Source organism: Podarcis melisellensis, assembly GCF_964234715.1.
Source record: "Podarcis melisellensis genome assembly, chromosome: 6".
Classification (NCBI taxonomy): domain Eukaryota; kingdom Metazoa; phylum Chordata; class Lepidosauria; order Squamata; family Lacertidae; genus Podarcis; species Podarcis melisellensis.
This window is the reverse complement of record NC_138538.1, coordinates 7818467-7841913: the sequence shown is the minus strand read 5'-3', so window position 1 is coordinate 7841913 and position 23447 is coordinate 7818467. Positions and strand designations below refer to the sequence as shown.

The 23447-nt window shown below is 44.7% G+C and overlaps 1 long non-coding RNA gene across 1 annotated transcript in view; it reads left to right on the top strand.

The window, feature by feature from the left end:
• LOC309373287 overlaps window positions 1-4225 on the top strand; it is a 41437-nt gene extending 37212 nt beyond the window's left edge. The window contains exon 3 of the long non-coding RNA XR_014169943.1: window positions 4086-4225. This is a non-coding gene — a long non-coding RNA (uncharacterized lncRNA). The remainder of the gene's footprint in view (window positions 1-4085) is intronic.
• Window positions 4226-23447: the final 19222 nt, after the last annotated feature.

The following is a 23447-nucleotide window of genomic DNA, read 5'->3' as shown; positions in this document are numbered from 1 at the left end:
TTGAAGATGGCTATCATATTTCCTCTTAGTCTCCTCTTTTCCCAGCTGCATTATCCCTTATCCCTTGAAACTGGGAAAAAATATGGGGGTTGGGAGAGAAGCAATTTTGCTATGACTCGAAATCCTAGTGGTAAGTAGATAGGTATGCACAATTTTCCATGTTGTATTCTGCACCTAGGGTAGCTTCAGGAACTGCTAGAAATGGAATGAGATTGCTCTCCCCAGTTCCCCTCTATGGTAGTGTAGTCAACCTAGTGCCCTCTAGGTACTGCTTGACTCCAATTCCCATCATCCCCAGTCAGCAAAGGCCAGCGATGACAAGACTTGCGGCTCCATTTTTTCCACAGCACCCTCTGCTGGATGGAGGACTTATTTCTTTGTGTGTTTCTGAATGGCCGCACACTCAAACATAAAATCAAGGGTTAGAATGTTAGATGTACTATCTCAGGCATAGGCACACTCCAGCCCTCCAGATGTTTTGGGACTACAATTCCCATCATCTCTTACCACTGGTCCTGTTAGCTAGGGATGATGGGAATTGTTGTCCCAAACATCTGGAGGGCTGGAGTTTGCCTATGCCTGTACTATCTTATGAGAAGAATAGTTGACTGCGTAAGCATGCAGATCTCAAATATTTCAAACACTTACGCTGGCTGATCACCTTGAAGGTAAGGGTTCCTATGTTCCAAATGCATGAACCCCACCTTAGAAAAATTGCTGTTAAGATCAAAGCATTCTGCCAGCTTTTGAGAGCTCATCAGTTTACACCCTCATTCCCTTGATCTCTCTTCTCAATCTGCTGCCTTAATTGGTGTTATTCTAATAGGATTGCTTTACTGCATGTTTTAATTAATGGATATTTGTATTTTAATCTTTGTTTTATTCTTTTAAAAAACTGCTTCAAAACTTAATTTGGAATTAAGTGGCAAATTATTTAATAAACAACCATCATCATATAAAACCTCTCAAGGCCAACATGTTGGCTGTCCCTGCTCAATAGATTCTGATGTCAAATATTTCATTTCAGTCCTCGACCAAAATTGCGGGCAGGTTGAGATGGAGAAGTTCTACTGTAGCTCAGATTTTCCTTTGAAGTCAACATTGCAAACCACTGAGATTCACATCTCTGAGCTGGGAAATGCAAAATTCAGCACCATTACCATTGATTATTCACAAAACGTTTGATACTACTCTTTGGCTCTTAGTGATATTTGGATCCAGTGTCAGATATTAGGCAGTTGATATCAGATAGCAATTTCCAGAGAGGTCTTCATCTTTTTCTGTGAAAGCAGCAATGGATATCATAACAGATTGATAGTGGCATAACCTTTATAAACTGGATAGAATCAAGTTCCTTAGAGGCTCAAAGTATCCTCAGCTGGGGGGCATATATATTTGGGAGGTGGTGGATTATAAACCTTGGGATCAAATGGCAATGAAATTGGGAGGGAAACATACGTTTCATGCACAGTGGCAATTCTACGTACAGCTGAAGTTAAACTTAGTGACCTGTGACAACAGCAGTAATTGACAGTGATTTAACACCACCGTTCTAACAATGCTAAGTTAGGCATCAGGCCTCTCCCAAGAGCAGACCCTCTTATCTGTGGCAGAAGCTTGCTCATTTATGCAGTCTGTATCGCGGAATAGCTTCTGGTCTCTCAGTGGGGAGTGGGGAGCACTTTATACATGATCAGAAGATCATTTCCCTATTGCTTCATGTAATCTCAGGCTGCATCATAGCGCTAAATCAGGTTGTGTAGCAAAGCTTTGCCTTTGCACTTTGTGGTCTGTTAAGCATCAACCTATTCTATCTCTCTGTTATTCTCTTGGAACATAAATTGAGTTCTTGTCTAGGCAAGAAACCCAGTCTGATATCTTTGCACACCAGTGAGGTCTGACTGGATTGCAGGAGGCTATTAAATTACACAGTGGTCCATGTCTTGCAAGATGCCTGAATTTCCAGAACGAAAAACAAAGTGGCGGTTGAGAGATGGAGTGAACAAAATGGAAGGGGTATAGAGCACCTGCTTTTCACACACAAGGTCCAACACTCAGTTTCCAGCATCTCCAGGTCCCTTGCCTGAATCTCTGGAGAACAACTGCCAGTTAGCATACCCTCCAAATTATTATAATCACAATTCAGGGCATTGCCCGCCACCATGTGCACTCAGCCTTCTTTATGGTCCAGCTCTCATTTCCATACATCACTACTGGGAAAACCATAGCTTTAACTATATGGACCTTTGTTGGCAAGGTGATGTCTCTGCTTTTTACGATGCTGTCCAGGTTTGTCATTGCTTTTCTCCCAAGAAGCAGGCATCTTTTAATTTCGTGGCTGCTGTCACCATCTGCAGTGATCATGGAGCCCAAGAAAGTAAAATCTCTCACTGCCTCCATTTCTTCCCCTTCTATTTTCCAGGAGGTGATGGGACCACCTTGCTCTTTAGCTGCCAGCACATCCTCCCCCTCTGGAGCAGCTCGACCAGCCCTTCTCAGCCAGTGCAGTCAGACCTTCTCCCTTGGCGCACACCATGTGAGCAGGCCTTCTTCTGCTCCTTGGCCAACACAGAGCGGGCCTGGCTTCTAGTTTCCTTGTCTCTGTACTTCACCACCATTGCTCTGCTACCAGCCCATCACATCAGTGTTTCTTCTGCTCTCCGATGTCTACTCTGATTAGAGGAGAGTGAGGCTTCTCCCAACAGCCACTGCTAAAATTATTAAGATACTGGGAAGAGAGAAAGCCGTGCTCCTCAGTAGCAGCTGCCCAAGAGGGGATGCATGGATCCCGGGACATTCTGGAATTCAATCAGAAGCCAGGGGGTCTTCTTTACATTTGTGATGTCCTGATAAAAATGGGACACTTGGGCCGTATGAGTCTGTGTTGACCATATTGACTCAGCTGCCGAAATTCCTATGATTAACCAAACGAACCCCTGTGTTGCAAAGAGAACGTCAGCAATGTCTAGGCAACACGATGACCATGTACATGCGCAATAGACAATCTTTATAGAATTCCTTCAAACCATAACAAGTACAAAATGAAATCTTTAGTCTCAAAGTCTCTGAAAATCTTTAAATGAAGCGAGGTACAGGACTTTGTACGATGAAAGACAAGCTGTGAAGCTTTGTGTATTCAGCAAATATGATGTCCAACACTGAACAGTGATTCCGGATATAGACTACTGTTTCGTAGAATTCTTCGTCAGCATGGTGGGAGGATATAGAATTGCTTCATAAACTGAAAATAAAATTTTACAGACAATGACCTGCATGACATATAATTTACAAAAATTATAAACTATAATATAAACAGTAATGAAGAAGAATACATACCCCATCTTATTTTGAATGAATGTATGTAAATGAAAATATCAAATGCTGTGGAACAGTGGTTATGTAATAATGTAGTCACTGCTACTAACAATGTTTTTTGAAAAACATATAAAGCCAACTCCAGGTGGTGCTAATAACAAGGAGGTTGAGTTTAAAGGTACAGTGCAAAGTAACAATACAAAAACAAGGAGATTGGGATTAAAGGAGCAGTACAAAGTTACAGACAAAATACAGCTTGTCTTTCATCGTACAAAGTCTGGTACCTCGTTTCATTTAAAGATTTTCAGAGACTTTCAGACTAAAGATTTCATTTTGTACTTGTTATGGTTTGAAGGAATTCTATAAAGATTGTCTATTGCATATGTACATGGTCATTGTGTTGCCTAGACATTGGAGGAGGAGGAGTTGGGATTTGATATCCCGCTTTATCACTACCCCAAGGAGTCTCAAAGCGGCTAACATTCTCCTTTCCCTTCCTCCCCCACAACAAACACTCTGTGAGGTGAGTGGGGCTGAGAGACTTCAGAGAAGTGTGACTGGCCCAAGGTCACCCAGCAGCTGCATGTGGAGGAGCGGGGAATCGAACCCAGTTCACCAGATTATGAGTCCACTGTTCTAACCACTACACCACACTAGGGCTGCCATCTTGGATTCTTCTACAGCAATGCACAGCAAGCACCAAGATGGCGATGCTTATGTAGAAAAGAGCCTCTGTAGAAAACAGTCTTGTTTTTTAACATGCCCAGCAGGAGACGACCAACGCAGAGCCAACAATCCAATACAAGATGGCTGTCCTCATATTTGCATATTCATTAGAAGAGAATAGCTGAGGCAGGGATGTGGAGTTCAACACAGCTGCCTGCTATAATTTCTGCATTGTTCATAGCAAATGACGTCAAACCAGGAAGTCATGCTCTGCCAAGATTAAATCACCGCAGCCAAGAATTTAAAGAAACAGTGGAGACTGCCGGGTAAGTTATGCTGTGCTAATTTATCACCACTAGTTGGTTACTGAGTCGCTCTAAATTTATCTTGCATATATAGAAATGTGGCAAATGTTATGCCTTTCAGGGCCTAAAATGATTTACACTCTCCCCCCCTCCCGCTCTTCCTTTCCTGAATTCATGCCTGTGTGTGCACAGTGGTAGACGTTGGTCCTTCAAATTTCAACCATGACCTGTGCAATGTCACAATTTGCCCCATGACTCTCATCTTCCATTCTGTGTGTGCACTACATCATAGCTGCAACAATGCCCTCTTGGCTCAGCACCCAGTGCAGGGGAACTGGCCTAAATCTGCCCTAAATCCACCTCTGCTATGTGTATCCATTTGCTCCCCACAATGGGAGCACTAGGACCTAAACACTAGGCCACTCCCAGTCACCAGTCTAGCTGCCGCATTCTGGATTAATTGCAGTTTCCAGGTCACCTTCAAAGATAGCCCCACATAGAGCATGTTGCAGTAGTCCAAGCGGGAGATAACAAGAGCATGCACTACTCTGGCGAGACAGTCCATGTGCAGGGAGGGTCTCAGCCTGCGTACCAGATGGAGCTGATAAACAGCCGCCCTGGACACAGAATTAACCTGCGCCTCCATGGACAGCTGTGAGTCCAAAATGACTCCCAGGCTGCGCACCTGGTCCTTCAGGGGCACAGTTACCCCACTCAGGACCAGGGAGTCCCCCACACCCGCCCGCACCCTGTCCCCCCAATACAGTACTTCTGTCTTGTCAGGATTCAACCTCAATCTGTTAGCCACCATCCATCCTCCAACTGCCTCACACAGGACCTTCACTGCCTTCACAGCTTCTGATTTAAAAGAGAGGTAGAATGTTTATGAAATTGTTCCCTGAACAACTTCTTCCCAGATTTTGAGGCTCTCTGCCTGCAATCCTATGCCCCACAGAACTCAATGGAATTTTGGAACAGGGCACTTGTAGGATTGTGCTGTGCTTTATTTGCAGAGCATCACCGCTCGGCTACTCTTTCTTGCAGATAAATAATAAATAAAAATCAGAAATTTTATATGGACCATTGTGCATATTTAGTTGCTTCTCACAGCTTCCAATTCCACTTGCTTCGTGTTTTGTTTTTGCATGCCTTTTGCTGGAACACAGCACAAAACAGAATATGATTGCGTACATGAATCCTTATTAATGTTCCTTTTTTTGTGCTGTGTTACCATCAGTGAACACATGCTTTCACGGGAAACCGCCAGAAACGCTGTGTGCACCAGATCTGGAAGCAACATTAGAAATTCACCACGTTAAATCAGCACGATGGTGGAACAAACACAGAGAATGACAACAGAATAATAGAACAGGAGATTTGGGCTTGTCTGTCCTGGAAACTCACGCTTCACAAAAAGTCAGCTTCCCTTAAACAGGAATCAACAAATACCCACCTGGCCAGCTGGACCCAGTGTGTGGTTTCGTGTGGGATAGAAATTCAGTCCAGTTTGTATCTTTATCTACCTAATTCAAACTTCTGAAACATTATATTGTTTGTGGAAGGGCAGTTATTGTTTTGTTTTTGTTCTAACTATTTATTTGTGCTTTTACTTTGTATTTTTATCTTGCAAACAGCCCTGAGATCTGTAGATGAAAGGCAAAGGAAGAATAAGAAGAAGCAGCTTTAAAATGTATACTTATTTGAATTTTGCAATGCAGTTTTTTAAGTGTTCCAAAAATGATGGAAAGTGGGCATATCACTGCATGTGTTTATGAACATAACATACAAAAATGAAATATTAGGAAACATTGCTTTCAAAAAATGTGCATAGCCACAACTGTGTACAAAAATCTACATTTTTTTTAAAAAAAATGTGCTTTTCAAAATGCTGGTGAATGTTCACAAGGATTTAAGGTTGCCTTATTTTGAAGAGCAAAAAAGACTTCTACTTTTAACTCTGGATCGCTATGACGACTCATCTTACATACCCATGAAAAAGAGGGCGTGTCCTGGAAAAGGAGGACATATGGCAACTCTACAAAAAGAAAAAGCAAATAAACACGGAATGAACTGAAGACGGGGGGGGGGGGATGAGAAACTGAATTTGACAGACCTGCCAGTCCGTTCAGGAAACTATGTCAGGTGTTAGAATTCAAGCGGCGCCAGATATTTTGTGGAGAAACTAAATGAGTTTACCTCAGAGAGCACTCAATTTTTCCAGGCTATCTGAGAATATTCTGGGGATGGAGGCTGGGGGAGCTTAGGTTTTATCCAAGCCTTTGCAAAGTTTGAGAAAACTAAATGCAGCAGGATCATCTTTATTATTCCTGGCAAGACAGAGGTTTTGTGAGTAAGTGGTTCATGGGCTGAACTCTTTTTGAGGTGCATAGTTTGTGTGGAATGTGAAACACAAGAGCAGTCAAGTACAACATTCAACATGTTTACACATGGGGAGGAATGTTTGTCCAGCCAGCAGGTAAACTTCCTGTTTCCTTCTGGGCTGGGACAGACTTCCTCTGCATGTGACTAGAGGTGGGCGTGGCCTCACCTGTGCAGGTAAGGAAAAAAGCACAGGGCAGGACAGCCATCTCTCTCTCTCTTCGACAACATGCATCGAAAAAGCAACATCTGCTTAGCCAAAGATGCTCTCTTGCCCAAGAGAGGACAAAGGGACTGTCTCCTTGTAAGACAGTTTCCAGGTGTTTGTTACTTTTCTAAGCTAAGTCTGCCTTCTGAGATCCGATTGGGAACAGAATGTGAGTAAACTCTTTTTATACTTTTATAGAAGACTGTGTCGTGTCTTATCTTTTATGAGGGAATAAGGGGGAAATACCAGAACAGTTATTATAGAGGCTTTAGCGAGCCTGAGCAAACACATCCGCTGAGTTTTAAAAGGGGAATGTTACTCTGCTAAATTGTGAACTTGTTAACACAAGTTGGAAAGGCTATAATCAGACAATATATCCTCTCCTGCGTCCCTGAACATTCCCACAGTTTGGGGGTGTTCCTGGTTCTGCCAGGGAGCTTCATGGCCAATTGGGGATTCGAATCCGCGTCTGCCAGGCCCTAAGCCAACACTCTAAACACCTCACCAGGGGTGCCAAGTAGAGGGAGCAGAATGGGTTTCAGCCCCCTCTGAATATTTCTGGGCAGGGGGCTGAGCCTCCCAATATTGAGGGGTCCGCCGTCCCCCACCCCCCAGCCGAGCACTGGTCTACCAGGTAGAGGCAAGGGGTTCCCTGTCACCAATGGGCAAGAGCTGCCCCTCCAACGGGGGCAGAATAGGTCATGTGACACTGGGACCCCTCAATGTGGTGGGGGGGCTAATCGGCACCCCTGCACCTTACTGCACTGGCTGTCTTGAACTGGTTCCAGATTTTGCACCCAGTGAGGCTCCGATTCCTCTTTGCCTTGCTGCGACTGAACACACGATGAATCACCCCCAGAATGTGTGAATTTCAGGATGACTCAGGCAACAGGGAAATGTTATTCATAGTAGGGAGGAAACAACACAATTCCTTTGAGAAGCAAAATGAAATGATGCAGAGGAATGTAATCTTTTCAAGGACTTTTCTTCACTATGCCTCTCACCTTCAATGACAAAAAGTTGTTTTCCAACAGTGACAAAAGCATGACTGGAAATTATAGGTGTAGAAACACACACACACAAATGCCAACATTTTGTTATAAGAATGAATGTTTTGTTAGCCAGAGTCCCAACTAAGGGGCTTTGGTGATTAACTGCATCCTTCCAGAACAAATTTGTCTGAAGTGGTTTTTTGATGCTTTAAAGATAAATCAATGAATAATAATAATAATATCCCACCCATCTGGCTACACGCAAGCAGTATTGCGATAACAGATGCACACACAGCACCAGTCATTCTGATTCCATCTGAATTGTAGTCAGGGAAAAACCTCTGCCTTTTCCTGTCTCAGCCAATCTATCATCCATTTCTGATATCTTTTCTTTGTGTGTTGGTCAATGGTGGCAGTGTTCTGGGCCTGGATGTGCAAGTGAAATGGAGAACGCTAAATACTTTGCCATGAAAAGGGGAAGGCTCTGTACAACCCACCCAATGCAGAAAGAGGGATTTTTTTTTAATAATATGCTCTCTTGAAAATGGCTTTGACCATAATTCAAAAGCATCATTGATGTTTTTGAGTTATGGTGCTGGAGGAGACTCTTGAGAGTCCCATGGACTGCAAGAAGATCAAACCTATCCATTCTGAAGGAAATCAGCCCTGAGTGCTCACTGGAAGGACAGATCCTGAAGCTGAGGCTCCAATCCTTTGGCCACCTCATGAGAAGAGAAGTCTCCCTGGAAAAGACCCTGATGTTGGGAAATATGGAGGACACAAGGAGAAGGGGATGACAGAGGACGAGATGGTTGGACAGTGTTCTTGAAGCTACCAGCATGAGTTTGACCAAACTGCAGGAGGCAATGGAAGACAGGAGTGCCTGGGCGTGCTCTGGTCCAGGGGGTCACAAAGAGTCGGACACGACTAAATGACTAAACAACAACAAATCTTCCAGTGCAAAGGAGAAGACAAATTGTGAGGAACTCAGTGTAAAGCAAATTAATCCCCTCCAATCAGCTTCAGAGTCGTGGCTCACTGGAGGGTATTGGTATTCAATCACAAACTCCATCGCCACTTCAGATCTGCTTTTTAATCAGTGTGTGAGTTCAGAGTTAGCTAGTGGGGAGCAAAGGTACAGTTGCCTTTGGGAATCATTCCTCCACCTTTCAAGGGTTCCACAAATTATAATCTTGCTTTTTCCAGACACGTATCAGTCTCTTAGAAACCGACAAACAGCCTTAACTCAATCCAGCAAACCAAGACTGCCAGGGGACCAGCTAATACGTTTGTCATTTAGTTCCAGAAATATAATCTCACCAGAGCAGCAGCTTGATGACTTTGTGGTTTGTTTTTGAAACAGGAAAAAAAAAATCAGTCAATTGGAAAGTTTTGGGAAGAATGAGAGGGGCGGTCTTGGAAGTGCAACATTCTAGCAACATGGGAAACTGATTTATAGTGAGTGAGAATATGACTCCACCTAGTTGAGTACAATTCTGGTTTTAGTTCATTGTGGATTTAATTTTTTTTGGAATGTTTTAAATGGCTTTTAAAAAATACTTTACTGATAATATTATTCATTATTTAAACAAAAAAACAAAAAACCCTGGCAGCTTTTGTTATTTTGCATTTTACAAAAGAAAGACCTTGTGATTCAGATCAGCCTGAAAGCTTGCCTCTTTGGCAGAGTCTGAATATAGCACTCTTTGGTTGAAAGACGTCTAGCATGCTGAGGGTTTTTAAAAACAAAAACAAAACGCAGTTTGGAAATTCAAATTGGCCTTTTCCATCACACTTTTGTGCTGTTTTGTTTTAGAGGGAAAGGAGTGCGATAAAGAGGGACAGTTGCATGGTGCTGTGAGTATTCAGGTGTTGGAGAAAGGGAGGTTTGCTCACCTTCCCTGGTGGGTGGTGTTGCAGCTGGGCACCCGGGACCTCTCAATGAGGGGCTACCCTCCATCACGCTGACTCCCGGCTGCTTCACACACCCTTTTTTTTTTTTACCTGGGAAAATGTAGTAGTGGAATTGCATTTTTGAAGGTTCAAGGACAACGCCTGGGATGCAAAACAAGGCAGTTTGGATTCATTCACTTCTGGAGCAGAATAGGGATTACTTCCTTATTGCTGGAAAGCACTCAGCACAGGTGATGCTCTAGTTAGGCTGCTTCTACTCTATAGCTCCGTTTCAGCTTCTTATTTGCTGGAGCAGCAAGGCTGCTGGAAACCAAGAGAAGGGAGAGTTCTCTTGTGCTCGAACAGTGGCGGACCTCCCTTTTGGAGGCTCTGAAGCTTGAACTGTCTTTGGGGCCCCTTCACAAACAGCAACAAGGTCTGGGTAACCACTTTTATCTTCTTCAATGGGGTTGTTCCACGACAGATCGCCACATAATAATATAAAAATGAATGACTACATCTCAGATTTTGATTAAAATTGTTGTACTGGATTATCTCGCAAGTCAAAGTCACTGGTGTGAATAAAAATTTCCCTATACCTTACAATTTTTCAGTTGTGCAACTTAAATTGGATCTACTAGACCATATATATATATATGTACAGCCATACCTTGGTTCTCAAACGGAATCCATTCTGGAAGTCCGTTCAACTTCCGAAAATGTTCAAAAACCAAGGCACTGCTTCCGACTGGCTGCAGGAGTTTCCTGCATTCAATCAGAATCCGTGTCAGCCACATCGTACATTCGGCTTCCAAAAACATTCACAAACCAGAACACTTACTTCCAGGTTTGTGGCGTTCGGGAGTCAAAACGTTCGAGTCACAAGGCAATCGAGAACCAAGGTATATTCTTTAATGAAAAATGAAAAGTACAAAATTACAGGCGCACAGAGTAAAATAAGACACATACACAAAAAGAAGCCAGAAATAGTACCCATGCAGAGAACAAAACAGAACAACAACAACAACCAAAGATATTGTGTACATTACAAAAAAAGGGGGGGTTATTGAAGTCAACCAGACCTTAACCTTATACAGTGGTACCTCGGGTTAAGGACTTAATTCGTTCTGGAGGTCCGTTCTTAACCTGAAACTGTTCTTAACCTGAGGTACCACTTTAGCTAATGGGGCCTCCCACTGCCACTGCGCCGCACCACGCAATTTCTGTTCTCATCCTAAAGCAAAGTTCTTAACCTGAGGTACTATTTCTGGGTTAGCAGAGTCTGTAACCTGAAGCGTCTGTAACCTGAAGCATCTGTAACCCGAGGTACCACTGTATGGTATTTACAAAAATGAATTCCAAATATAACTTAAGCAGAGGGCCTTCTCGGTAGTGGCGCCCTCCCTGTGGAACGCCCTCCCACCAGATGTCAAAGAGAACAACTACCAGACTTTTAGAAGACATCTGAAGGCAGGCCTCTTTAGGGAAGCTTTTAATGTTTGATGTATCACAGTATTTTAATATTTTTTTTGGAAGCCGCCCAGAGTGGCTGGGGAAGCCCAGCCTGATGGGCAGGGTATAAATAATAAATTATTATTATTATTATTATTATTATTATTATTATTATTATTATTATTTGGACTAAATCCACTTCTGGGGCCCCTACAGGATTAGGGGCTCTGACAATTAAGTTTCATTAGTTTCATAATAGATCGGCCTCTGTGTTCGAACCCTGCTTGCGGGTTTACCACAGCATTTGGTTAGCCAGTGCGAGAACAGGATGCTGGACTTGATGGGCCATTGGCCTGATGTGGCTGGCTATTCTTATGCTCTTACAAGCAACCCCAGAGCTCTGTGTTCCCCAGAATACATCATGATCCCTCCCTTTGCCTTGAATTCCTGTCTCTTCCCCTGCCTCGCCTTGCCTTGCATCCTGCCTGAACCTCTTCCCACCTTGCCTTACACCCCAGTGGGGCCTTATGCTGATCAGCACAGAGCGAGAGTCCTTCTCCCCCCACCTCCTGCCACACAGAGACCCTGGACAGAGGAGAGAACGATATGCAAAGCCCTGGACCTCACCCCTGGCACCAGCTCACTTTTGCACCAGATTAAGTTGTGTGAGCAGCCAAAGCTTAGCAGATAAATATAGCAGCTTCACGGTCATGTAACTAACTTAATGCACTTCCAGAAACAAAGGCAGCTGTGACGTCAGCCAGTGGTCTCCTCAGAGTTCCCACTGCAGATGTTCCAGCAGAGCTGTTTTGATGCAAGCCTCTTTACTCAGAGGGACAATGCAGCCTGTTGTGGTGCGATCTTACTTTTTGCGGTGGTGGTTGTTACTGTTCTAGCTATATCAAGGAAGCCACCGACCACCAGTTTTTCATTATCATTTTTATTTTTATTTATACACTGCCCTTTATCCTAAGATCCCAGGGCAGTGCACAACATTAAGAACATAATTTACAGAGCATAATAATAATAAAAACGTAATACGGAGCATAAGAATAGACAGCAAAATAATAAAATAATCAGAATAACAGTCCACTCCCACACCTTTAACACCCGGGCAGGGGAATCTTCAGCCATGTGCAAGGTATCCCAGACAAGGCCACACTGTTCTTGCAGTTCCTTGCTCTTTTGCTGTAATAAAGGTAAAGGGTAAAGGGACCCCTGACCATTAGGTCCAGTCGTGGACGACTCTGGGGTTGCGGCGCTCATTTCGCTTTACCGGCCAAGGGAGCCGGCGTACAGCTTCCGGGTCATGTGAACAGCATGACTAAGCCGCTTCTGGCGAACCAGAGCAGCGCACGGAAATGCCGTTTACCTTCCTGCCGGAGCAGTACCTAATTATCTACTTGCACTTTGATGTGCTTTCAAACTGCTAGGTTGGCAGGAGCAGGGACCAAGCAGGGATTCGAACTGCCGACCTTCTGATCAGCAAGTGCTAGGCTCTGTGGTCTAACCCACAGCGCCACCCACACCCCTATGCTGTAATAGATAGCCCCATAACATTGACTAGATTATTTGAGTTGTACCCAAACCTGTGCCGGTTGGGCTTCCACCAACCCTCCAGAGCTCATTTTGAAGGTTCATGGGGGGTGTTGGAGAGGCAGGAGAGGGAGTTCTGTTGTACACACAGATGCCCCTTCCACCAGTGGTGCTGTAACCTTAGTTGTGGCACTCCATCTTCAAACTGACCATTAAAAAATGGTGCTTTTCACCTTACCAGCTAGGAATGCATTGAATGCAAAAGAAACCTCATTGCTCAGCCTATTTAGTTTTCTATTTACAGGTATATTTATCAACCAGCAACTCATTAAAAAAAATATAATGGGAGTGTACAATAAAATCATTAAAACGTCATATGAGATCATAACATATGCAATATTTATTTATGAGAATTTCAAGTTTATTGGAAAGGACCACAGCTGCTCTCATTTCAAAATAATGATCTTCTATATATATATTGGGGCTGTCACTCAAATAAATTTTAGGCTGCGATCCTACCCACATATGCTCGGCCGAATGTCCTATGGAACTCAGTAAGGCTTACTTACAAGTAGAGCAGGCTGGCACAGGATTGCACTAAATAACTGATGGGTCTGTCAATAAAATCTCTTGCAATGAGCTAAAAGCCACAAAATGGCAAAGCACAACAAAGAGCAGGATTAATAGGGAATCTAAAAAAAGCAGGAGAAAAGAACATTAAGGAGCTTGGCTGATGAGGTTGTGTGGCATTGCAGAGCCTTCTGCAGTGTCCTCTCGTTTTCACTGGAATGGGACATGCCATAACTGAAGAGACCCAGTATTGGATGGGCCCATTGGAGCTGGTGGGGTCAACAGCAGGTGGTGCCAGAGCCAACAGCAGGCAGAGCCAGCTCTTTCTTGTTTTGACCCCATCCTCCTCCCTGCTGAGTTTTAGAAAGGGAACACTGAGAGTAAGGAGGAGGAAAATGATAGGCAGTGCCCACCCCCCAGGGGCGGAGCTACCTGCCCCGGTACCCGGAGTGGTGCTGGGGCAGGGCTAGCCAGCCCATGGGGCGGGGCTAACCAGCCTGCAAGGCAAGTGTCCCTAGCCATCCGCCACCCGCACAGAGAGCATGGGTGGGCATCACTAGGCGCCCAAGCAATGAGTGTCCCTAGCTACCTGCCACCCACGCAAAGAGCATGGGGGGCGCCGCTAGCCACCAGCAGCAACATTGCCCCTAGTGGCCCGCCACCCACACAGCGAGCATCCAACTCTACAGTTCTATGGTTCTATCATTCATCCTTTGTGAATGTTTCAGTTGCAATGCCACTTCCGACATCAGGAGGAGGGGGTTTTGCGGTCTCACGCCCCGCGGGAACAAGGGAATCCCGGGAGCATTACTATGCATGAGTCATCGCACCAGCCAATCGGCTGGCGGAGGGGGCGGGGCGAGTAAGGGGCATTTAAGGTCGGGGAAGCCCATACTCGCCCCTTTCTTTTCTTTCTAGCAGCCTGGTAGGAGTTTTTCCATTTGGCTAATTGGCTATATTTTGGATGCCACTTGGTTTTTTGCCTACCTCGTAGCAAATCGTCACAACTCCTTGGTTTTGGCGGTTAGGCATTGGCAGGGGTATTGTTATGGAAATGAGTTGGGGGGGAGGAACGCCATCACCTCCCCCAGAATGCTGAAGGGTAGTTCGTTAAAGGACTCCGGGGGGCATTGCCTCGTCCGAAACCTAAGGAGGCTAGGGCCTAAAGCACGCTCCTGAGCGGTAACCCCTCGGGGAGCGCCCAGGGATGTGCATCTCGGGGGCTCCCCCTGTTGGTGCTTAACCCTTCCCGGTTTAACGGTTAGTCTGATAGGGCCAATGCCTAAAGCCAATACCGCTCTTACCTGTAATCAATAAAGTTGTGGCCATTTTTCACCCATTAACCTAAATTCCGTGTCCTGTGTCTTTATTTACTTCATTCAGTGGGAGGGGGCGGGAATAGACACGCAACTGTGTTTTCTGATTCACATAGAGAATCAGTTCAAGCTTGTGTGCATGAGGTCTTCTGCTGTGTCTTGGGGTGCCACAGGGTGGTGGTGCATGGGAAACTGTTGATGGTTCCCAGTACCTTTTGACATTCCAGGTGACGTTTTTCATCTCAGTGATCCAATGGATCTCTCTCCTCCGTGTGATTTCTTCCCCCTTCTTTTGGCAACTGTCCAGAAGGAGAATTTGGCAGGTCACAGGGAGATGTGTCAACCCCACCATGCAGGGTTGTGGCTGTAGGCAATTTGTGTAAGAATTCTCTCACACTCTCTCTCCCAAGCTCTGCTGCGTGGCTGTCAAAGCACACTGCTACCGTGATTTGTCATGCACGCTCCTTCTGTCTCCCTGGGGATATCCATGGAGACCATCATGATACATCAGGGACAGGCATGAGAAGAAAAAAAAGAGTCTGTCTCCTGTCATTTAGGGTGTGACAAAGTGAGACTGTTTCACATCAAAGCCTAGAAGTCGTACTGCATCTCAGTGCTGGAGGACAGTCAAAGATGATAATTTTTCACCAGCTGCCAGGTGATATCAGGGTTCCCCGCAGCTGAAATAATGACAGTCAATGATGCTGCACAGCTCTCTGCTCATTTAACGGAGATCTCTGTAACAAACAGAAAACATGGAGGCCAACCTCAGAGAGCACTTGAGAAGATTACATTGTCGATTTGAAAGCACGCTCCGAACTTTTTGCTATTCCTCCTGCATCTCAAAAATAGCGCACTGTTGGCCAGAGATATAGTCCTTTCTTTTCTCCTGAATGAAGATTAGTTTTTAATTTTTTAGGACAGAGCCAAACTCCCAAGAAAACTTAAAGCGTTGAATTGGGAGTTGGAGGGATCGGGGCAAAATTGCCCCCATCGTTCCTTTCTGCCACGACCACCACCAGTCAGTCTTGCCTTTCATCCCCATTTTGCTTCCCCTCTCAGAGGGCCGTATCCAGTGTGCTCATCCCATTAGAACAAGTATTTATGCTTCCACAACAGAACATGTCCCTACACCCATGTGGACCTGTGCACTCCCCAAAGTTGTTCAGGGGGGGGTTGGGGGGAACCAGAAGAGATTTAGGAGGGTGCCAGAGAAGGAGACAGGATAAAGTTCCGTTGTGTAAGAGTACATTAAAGGTAAAGGGTCCCCTGACCATTAGGTCCAGTCTTGACCGACTCTGAGGTTGCGGCGCTCATATTGCTCTATAGGCTGAGGGAGCCAGCATACAGCTTCCGGGTCATGTGGCGAGCATGACTAAGCCGCTTCTGGCGAACCAGAGCAGCACACGGAAACGGTGTTTACCTTCCCGCTGGAGCGGTACCTATTTATCTACTTGCACTTTGACATGCTTTCAAACTGCTAGGTTGGCAGGAACAGGGACCAAGCAATGGGAGCTCACCCTGTCGCGGGGTTTCGAACCGCCGACCTAATGATCGGCGTCCTAGGCTCTGTGGTTTAACCCACAGCACCACCTGTGTTACATTATGCTAGGGCAAATTGCTTGCAAAAATGTGTATATTAAGGCAAAATCAAATACAGTGGTACCTCAGGATACATACGCTTCAGGTTACATATGCTTCAGGTTACAGACTCCGCTAACCCAGAAATAGTACCTCGGGTTAAGAACTTTGCTTCAGGATGAGAACAGAAATCGTGCTCTGGAGGCATGGAGGCAGCAGGAGGTCCCATTAGCTAAAGTGGTGCTTCAGGTTAAGAACAGTTTCAGGTTAAGTACGGACCTCCGGATCGAATTAAGTACTTAACCTGAGGTACCACTGTATAGAAATGTGTGTTTTGGAAGAAACTCAGATTAAAATGCTGATGAATGTCCATAAGGACTTTTAAAAATGCAAATGGCTGCAGAAATGTGGCAAACTGATCTGAAGATTGGAAAAAACGAGGAACTGAGAGAATCCCTAATCTACAGATTTATCCATCTCTATGCAACTGATAGATCCTTCTATTCATGTCCATCAATTAGTTTTTTAAAGGCATATGGATTTTGCACAGGGAACGCCAAAAGAAGCTGAAATCTTGCAGTTGTTTCCCTTTCCAAAGTGAAATAAATCAGAATCCTGAACTATCACCCCTACTGGGGGCTACAAAGTATGAGTGTAACCTTCCAAGACGTTTTGCTCATAATAATTGCGCAGGTGATCAATTGCTGGGATAATAAAACTAGCCCTTGAACAACAGAGCTGCTCTTTATCAATAATATACTCCATTGATTTTAGTCCAACCCTGCGTAACTTCTCAGATGTAAATCCCACTTTGTTCAATGGGGCTTAATCCCAAAGGTTGAGGTTTTAATTTATGAATTTGAGTCAGCCTGCTGTTAAAAGAAACATGCAAATTGGCCTTTGAATGAGCAAGAAAAGTTTAATCTGACTTAATTTTCAGTACCCGCCCTATTCCCACAAGACTGTAATTTGTTTGAAACTGCATTCAGTTTTGAATATTAAATTGATGCAATCTGCCCTGGGACCAGGCAGTGAGAGGCTGGTAAGGAATTGTACAAATCAAAATAATTCCCACCCGTGGGAACAGTCTGGGTGCAACTCATTTTGCAGAAGAGAGGTTTGCGTGGGGTTAAGACAGATAGAGTAAGGGACTTTCAGATTCTCAGACTATCCCTAAACCTGTGACATCTTACTGACTTCTCCATCTCTTTAATGTTTAGACTATCCTCTGAGAACAAAGGCGCAAGCATGGATGCCTTGGTCTTTTTCGAGATTAGCTAGTTAAATTAGAACTACAAACTTTTCGATACAAGTTTTGTGCTTCCTAAAATAAACTACTTGGTTGCTTTCTTACTCTGTATGTGTCTCTCTGAGTATGACTGCAAACAGGTAAAGTCTGCTCTCTCTATTTTTCATAATTTTTATTAAATTTTCTGTTTCACATTTTAGAATCTTCATTTAAACAACCTTAAAATATCAGTGATTTTCCTTCTTCTCTTTCCATGGTGCCCTTTGCATACCATAAATCTCTGCATATTTTATATAAGCTAAACCATTCAGTATTCCATTATTGCATCCATCTAAACTTATTTACACTGTTGAATTTATCTTAACGCTGCCCACATTTTCAAATATACACAGTCCCCCCCCCCCGCAATATATTCAATAAACATTTTCCAGTCTTCTTTAAACGTATGTTCTTCTTGATTCAGGTAGGTAGCCATGTTGGTCTGAGGCAGTCAAAATAAATAAAATTAAAAATTAATTACTTGTCCAGTAGCACCTTAGAGACCAACTAAGTTTGTTCTGGGTATAAGCTTTCGTGTGTATGCACACTTCTTCAGATAGGGTTCTTCTTGTTTCTCTCTCTCTTTTTTTAAATAATTTTTATTAACTGGCCAATCACATCAAATTAAATCACATCACATAAATTCCGAATTACAAAGCCAAATTTTGAATTTTGTTGGGGGGACCCATACTTCAAGATCCAAAGGGGGATTCTAATCATCTTCTTGCTACTGCGTTAATGTCCAAATCAGTCCCAATCAGTCCAAACAGAGTTCATAATTCTATCCAGTCTTATCTTGCTGTTTCCACATCATATCTTGTTCATATAATTTCTCTTTTTTCTTTATGATCTCTTCTGATAGTCTCCTTAAGCCGATAAACACAAATATAATAATCCTGTGTGAATTTCCCGTTCTTCCAATCCAAGTCCAGATGGTTTCCATATATCATCTCCTTCGTAGATAACATCGCTCTTTCCATCATAATATTACGAAGTTGTCTCTCTTAAGTCCCACTGAGGAGTTTAATCCATTATATATAAACAGCTTTGTTTCTCTCTTTCTCCTCCCAGAATCAAGACCTCCGACAGAGCTTCCCAAAATGGCGACGGCATTTTTAACTGCGTCATTCCAAAACTCTTATGCCTTCCAGATTTGTCTTGAAACATTGCTTTGGTTCGAAAGTTTATCTCCACACAGCCTTAAATCCACAGCTTAAGTCCTTAAAATGACATTTCTGACTCATTAGGGGAGGGGATTCTTGTTTAATCACATAAAAAGAAAGGAAAGCTTTTTTCCCCCTCCCCCCTCAGTCATTTGACGTACCGTATCTTGAGGTATCTTCTCATGTTTTATTCTTGTCTTGTTTTATCAGAGATCTCTTCTGTGAGCAGTCTTTACTCCCCCTCCTTCCTTGAAGTATGTGTAATTCATCTTGCCCAAATTGTTTCTTTTGAAGTTCTTGCAGCTAGTGGCGTGAATCAGAGACGGCGTCCAGGAGTGCCGAAATCCCACAGGATGGCTTTGTGCCTAGTGCCCCCATCCCCACAAATTCAGGGGTGGTATAGGGCACAGCAGGCAAGGGCCGCCCCCCCAATCCTGGGGGGGTTAAGGAGGCTAATTACCCCCACCATAGCCTCCAAATTACCTCGTGTGGGTCGGAGAGATGTTATTGTCAGCCATCTTCTGATGCACCCCCTAGTGGCCCCGGGTTCTTCTTGTTCTCTTATTCTATATGTTACATCCGCAGGCTGCACATATTCCATCATTTTAAGTTGCCATTCTTCTTTAGTTGGGACATCGCTCGTTTTCCATTTGGGGGCTAACAAAACATGGCTGCTCTCTTAAAAGATTCACAAGCCATACGCTGGCACACTTGGCATCCCAAAGAGCTCCAATACAGGTTCTTTCCTGGAAAGAAAAGCTTCCTGTTCTGATACAGTCCAGCTCTCTAGCCACTGAACTGCAGAAATCAGCTACAGAGACAGGCAGCAGTCTTTCTTTCAGAAGGCAGCTTTCCTGTGCAAGATCCATTGTATGGCAGGAAAGGGCACAGCTGAAGGAAGTTTGCAAATGAAAGGCCAAGACAACAGTTTGCATTAAGGATGATCAGCCCTGAATGGCAGAGAACACGGCTACATCTGTCTCTGTCGGGGTGGTGTGTTCAAATGTAGGCAGAGCTGCTATTTCTGGCTTGCTGTTTTGCAAAGATAAAAGGTTGCTTGCTATTTTGGGAACCAGCCCCAAAAGCTCTTTAGACTCATTCTGACTCGGGACAGCAGAGGGGGGATAATCTCAGAGATACCTTGCAAAGCCGCAAAGGCGAGCAGGAAAATCACAGGAGAGAGATGGGCAAATAGGGGTTTGGGGCAAGGCCCAAAGGCTGCCTGCTTTAGGATTCAACCAGCTCATCCATGATGCCTCTTCAGGACTCCTGGCACAGAGGAGGAATCAAGCCTTCAAAAGGTGTTCCCTCCCCACTGTGTAGGTTTGCCCTGTAATTGTTTTCATTACACAGTTTTAATTGGTGCTTGTTGTTTTAATAGCTCCGTGTGAGCCACTTTGCGAGGGACACCTGTAAAGCCGGATATAAATATCACAGACAAACAAGCAAACAGCTGTTTGGCAAGCTGCAGGGTTGCAGCTCACATGGGCAATTCAGTGGCAGAGGGAATTTGGCAAGGGAGAGTTACCCACCTATGCTTAACAGAGTGCAACAGGACAGCTCCCTGCCCCAAGGCGCTTACAGTCGAAATTCAATGAAGGGGGAAAACAGCAGAGGAAGAAGAACGAAATGGAGGCTCGGTACACGGGGAAGCCAAATGTGGTTCTTTCAGTACTTGTCTTAGACTTGGGCTGCATAAACATGACATTTTATTCTAGCATCGATGGAGATTTGAGTACTTGTTTTTCCTACATCGTCTATGCACAGTCTAGATCTATTGCATATCTTTAATTCCCTAGAAAAGTACTTCTTAACAAAGTGGTTTCATTCCAAAACTAGAACCTCGTTGCAGATTGATTCTGTGGGTGGTTCATTGCAATGGAATTTATATCCACAGCTGCCTAATGATGTTGTGGGTGGGTGTGTACCAATATCACAGTTCCCACTTCCTTCTACATTCACCTGGGCATGGATAACTTAATCGGGGGGAGGGTATTCAAATGCATATCATGTCACCACACCCAGCCTTGCAGGTGTCTGGAACGAAAATCAATCTAGGTCAAAAGCATTAATGATTCTGGATTGAGATAAATCAATTTTTTTGCACAGGTTAACATGTGCACAGCCTTAGCTGCAGCTCGGATTACAGGAAGGCATAGAACCTAGAGGTTGCACCAAAGGTTGCAAAGACTACTGGCCACAATGGCTGCATTCTGCCTGCTTTCCATGATGTCTCTGAACACCGGTTGCCAGAAATCACGAGCAGGGAGAATGTTGTTGCACTGAGGCCCTTCTTGCAGACTTGCCACGGACATCTGCTTGGCCACTGTGAGAATGGGTCGTTGGCCTGGTGTATCAGGGCTCTCTTTGCATGATCTTAATAGAAGCGGGGTTAAGAGAGGTGGCATCACAAAGATATTCTGGGAGGCCGTTCCAAGCACGTGTGGCAGCACAACAGAAATGGAGGGGCTATTTAACAGAGGTAGAGACCTCCAGACTTAAGGGAAGGGACATTGCTCTGTGATAGAGCATCTGCTTTGCACGCAAAAGGTCACAGGGTCAATCCCCAGCCTCTCCAACTGGGCTAGGAGAGACCTCTGCCTGAAACCCTGGAGAACTGCTATTAGCCTGTTGTCAGGAGTTGAGGTTCCCAGCTTGATGACACAGTAAAGTAAAGGGACCCCTGACCATTAGGTCCAGTCGTGGCTGACTCTGGGGTTGCGGTGCTCCTCTCGCTTTATTGGCCGAGGGAGCTGGGATACAGCTTCTGGGTCATGTGGCCAGCATGACTAAGCCACTTCTGGCAAACCAGAGCAGCGCACGGAAACGCCATTTACCTTCCCACTGGACCTATTTATCTAATTGCACTTTGACATGCTTTCGAACTGCTAGGTTGGCAGGAGCAGGGACCGAGCAAGGGGAGCTCACCCCGTCACGGGGATTCGAACTGCCGACCTTCTGATCGGCAAGTCCTAGGCTCTGTGGTTTAACCCACAGCACCACCCGCATCCCTTTGATAGCACAGTAAGCATAGGTAATTAAAAAGGAGGATTGCAAAAACAGATAGCTCCAGTTGGCTCTAACAAAGCCTCCAGCATCATTATTCAAGATGACCTTTCTGAAGACTCCTTCCGGTATCTACAGAAAATATTGAATTTTCGCACCCTACATCTCTTGTTTTGCTTCCAGTCTAGCAACCCTCCCATTCGTCGACTGTGAGGACTTATTGGCTCAGCTCCCACCTCTTCCTTTTCATAGAGGCTGTCTCTGAGTTTATTAGCACCGTTTTGTGCTCCTGGCGAGCTTTGGCTGTGTTCTAGCCTGCTTTCAGCTCCTGCCTTATCAGCTTGCTCGTCAAGGTCAGGAAGAGCCGAATTCTGCCGCTGCCGGTTCTCCCCTATCTGACTCACATCTAAGCCTCTCTGTTCTTGGCTGCTTTCTTTGCTTGGAGCTGGCTCATTCCTGACACCTGTGTGGACAATGCTGAGCTTATGTAATTGCCAGCTGCTCACAGGAACAGAGGAAACTGCCTTAAACATGCAGACCATTGGTACATCTAGCTCCATATTGTCTGTTCTGACTCCCAGCAGCTCTCTGCGATTTCAGGCAGGAGTTTCTCCCAACCCTACCTGGAGATGCTCTACCACTGAGCTATGGCCACCTCCTGTCTGTTGGGATGCATCTGGGGAGACGGGGGCATTTTCCAGGCCCCCAGCCACCGGCCGGCAGCTGGGCGAACTCCGGTTCTCTGAAAAGCATCAATCAGCGACTCGAGCCTCAGAAGCCTTTAGAGACTGAGCACACTCTTATCAGCAGAGTGAATAAATCTTCACAACGGAAGTGGCGGACAGAGAAATGTGTAAGCATTATTTACAGGCGTTTATTCAGCATAGTTCAGGAACAAAGGGAAAAAAATGTCTGCTTCCCTTTATGTCCAATCAAACAGCAGTATAGCAAAAGCAATATACAAACGGAAATTCCCAGCAAGCTGTGCTGGAATGTAAACAGGCATGTGACACACAACAGTCATGCCTGTTCCTTTTAAGGTGGAACGGAACTATATCCTAACACTGTCATGGGACACATATCTAATTGGTCCCTGGTAATTTTTGCAAGCATCTGAGAATTTGCAACTTCCCAACCTTGCAGCTAAAGCCGCACGCCTCTCCCACCTCCTTCTGTGAGGGTCTGTTTCAAGGCAGGAAAAAACAGGAGCTGTTTTTGAGGGAAACGGGTGCTTATGGTAAAGAGCATCTTCACACCAAATGGTGGCTTGGCAGACATGTGTCCTTTGCATGTGGCTCTGACGCAAGTCGATCCTGCTGGCAGGAGGAGGCACATGTGAGCCCTTGCCTTCGGCTCCTGGTTGTTGCTTCTCCTTTTACCAAAAAATATTAAGAGCTGCAAAATAATAATAATAATGATAATTCAGAGCTGTATAGGGGGGGCTGGCAGTAAACGCGAAGGAAAATTTTGGAGAAAGCATCTGATAAAAGTTAACGTCATAATAAATAAACGGTGCTTGAATGAATGATGCTATCAGTAGCGCTGGGGTGTCTGCCCCTAAAATCTTTGCAGGCAGCAATGGCATTGAAAGTGGGATCCTGCAGGATCAGCATGATAACATCAGGAATGCACAATACAAAGGGGCATCAAAGCCCAAGAAATAAAGAAGAAGCCATATGTGTTTATTAAAGCTTTCTCATTTCAGCTTCTGAATAAAAGCACAATGCAAAGGATGTCTGGAGGAAAGATGTCCTTTTTATTGTGCGTTCACAGTTAT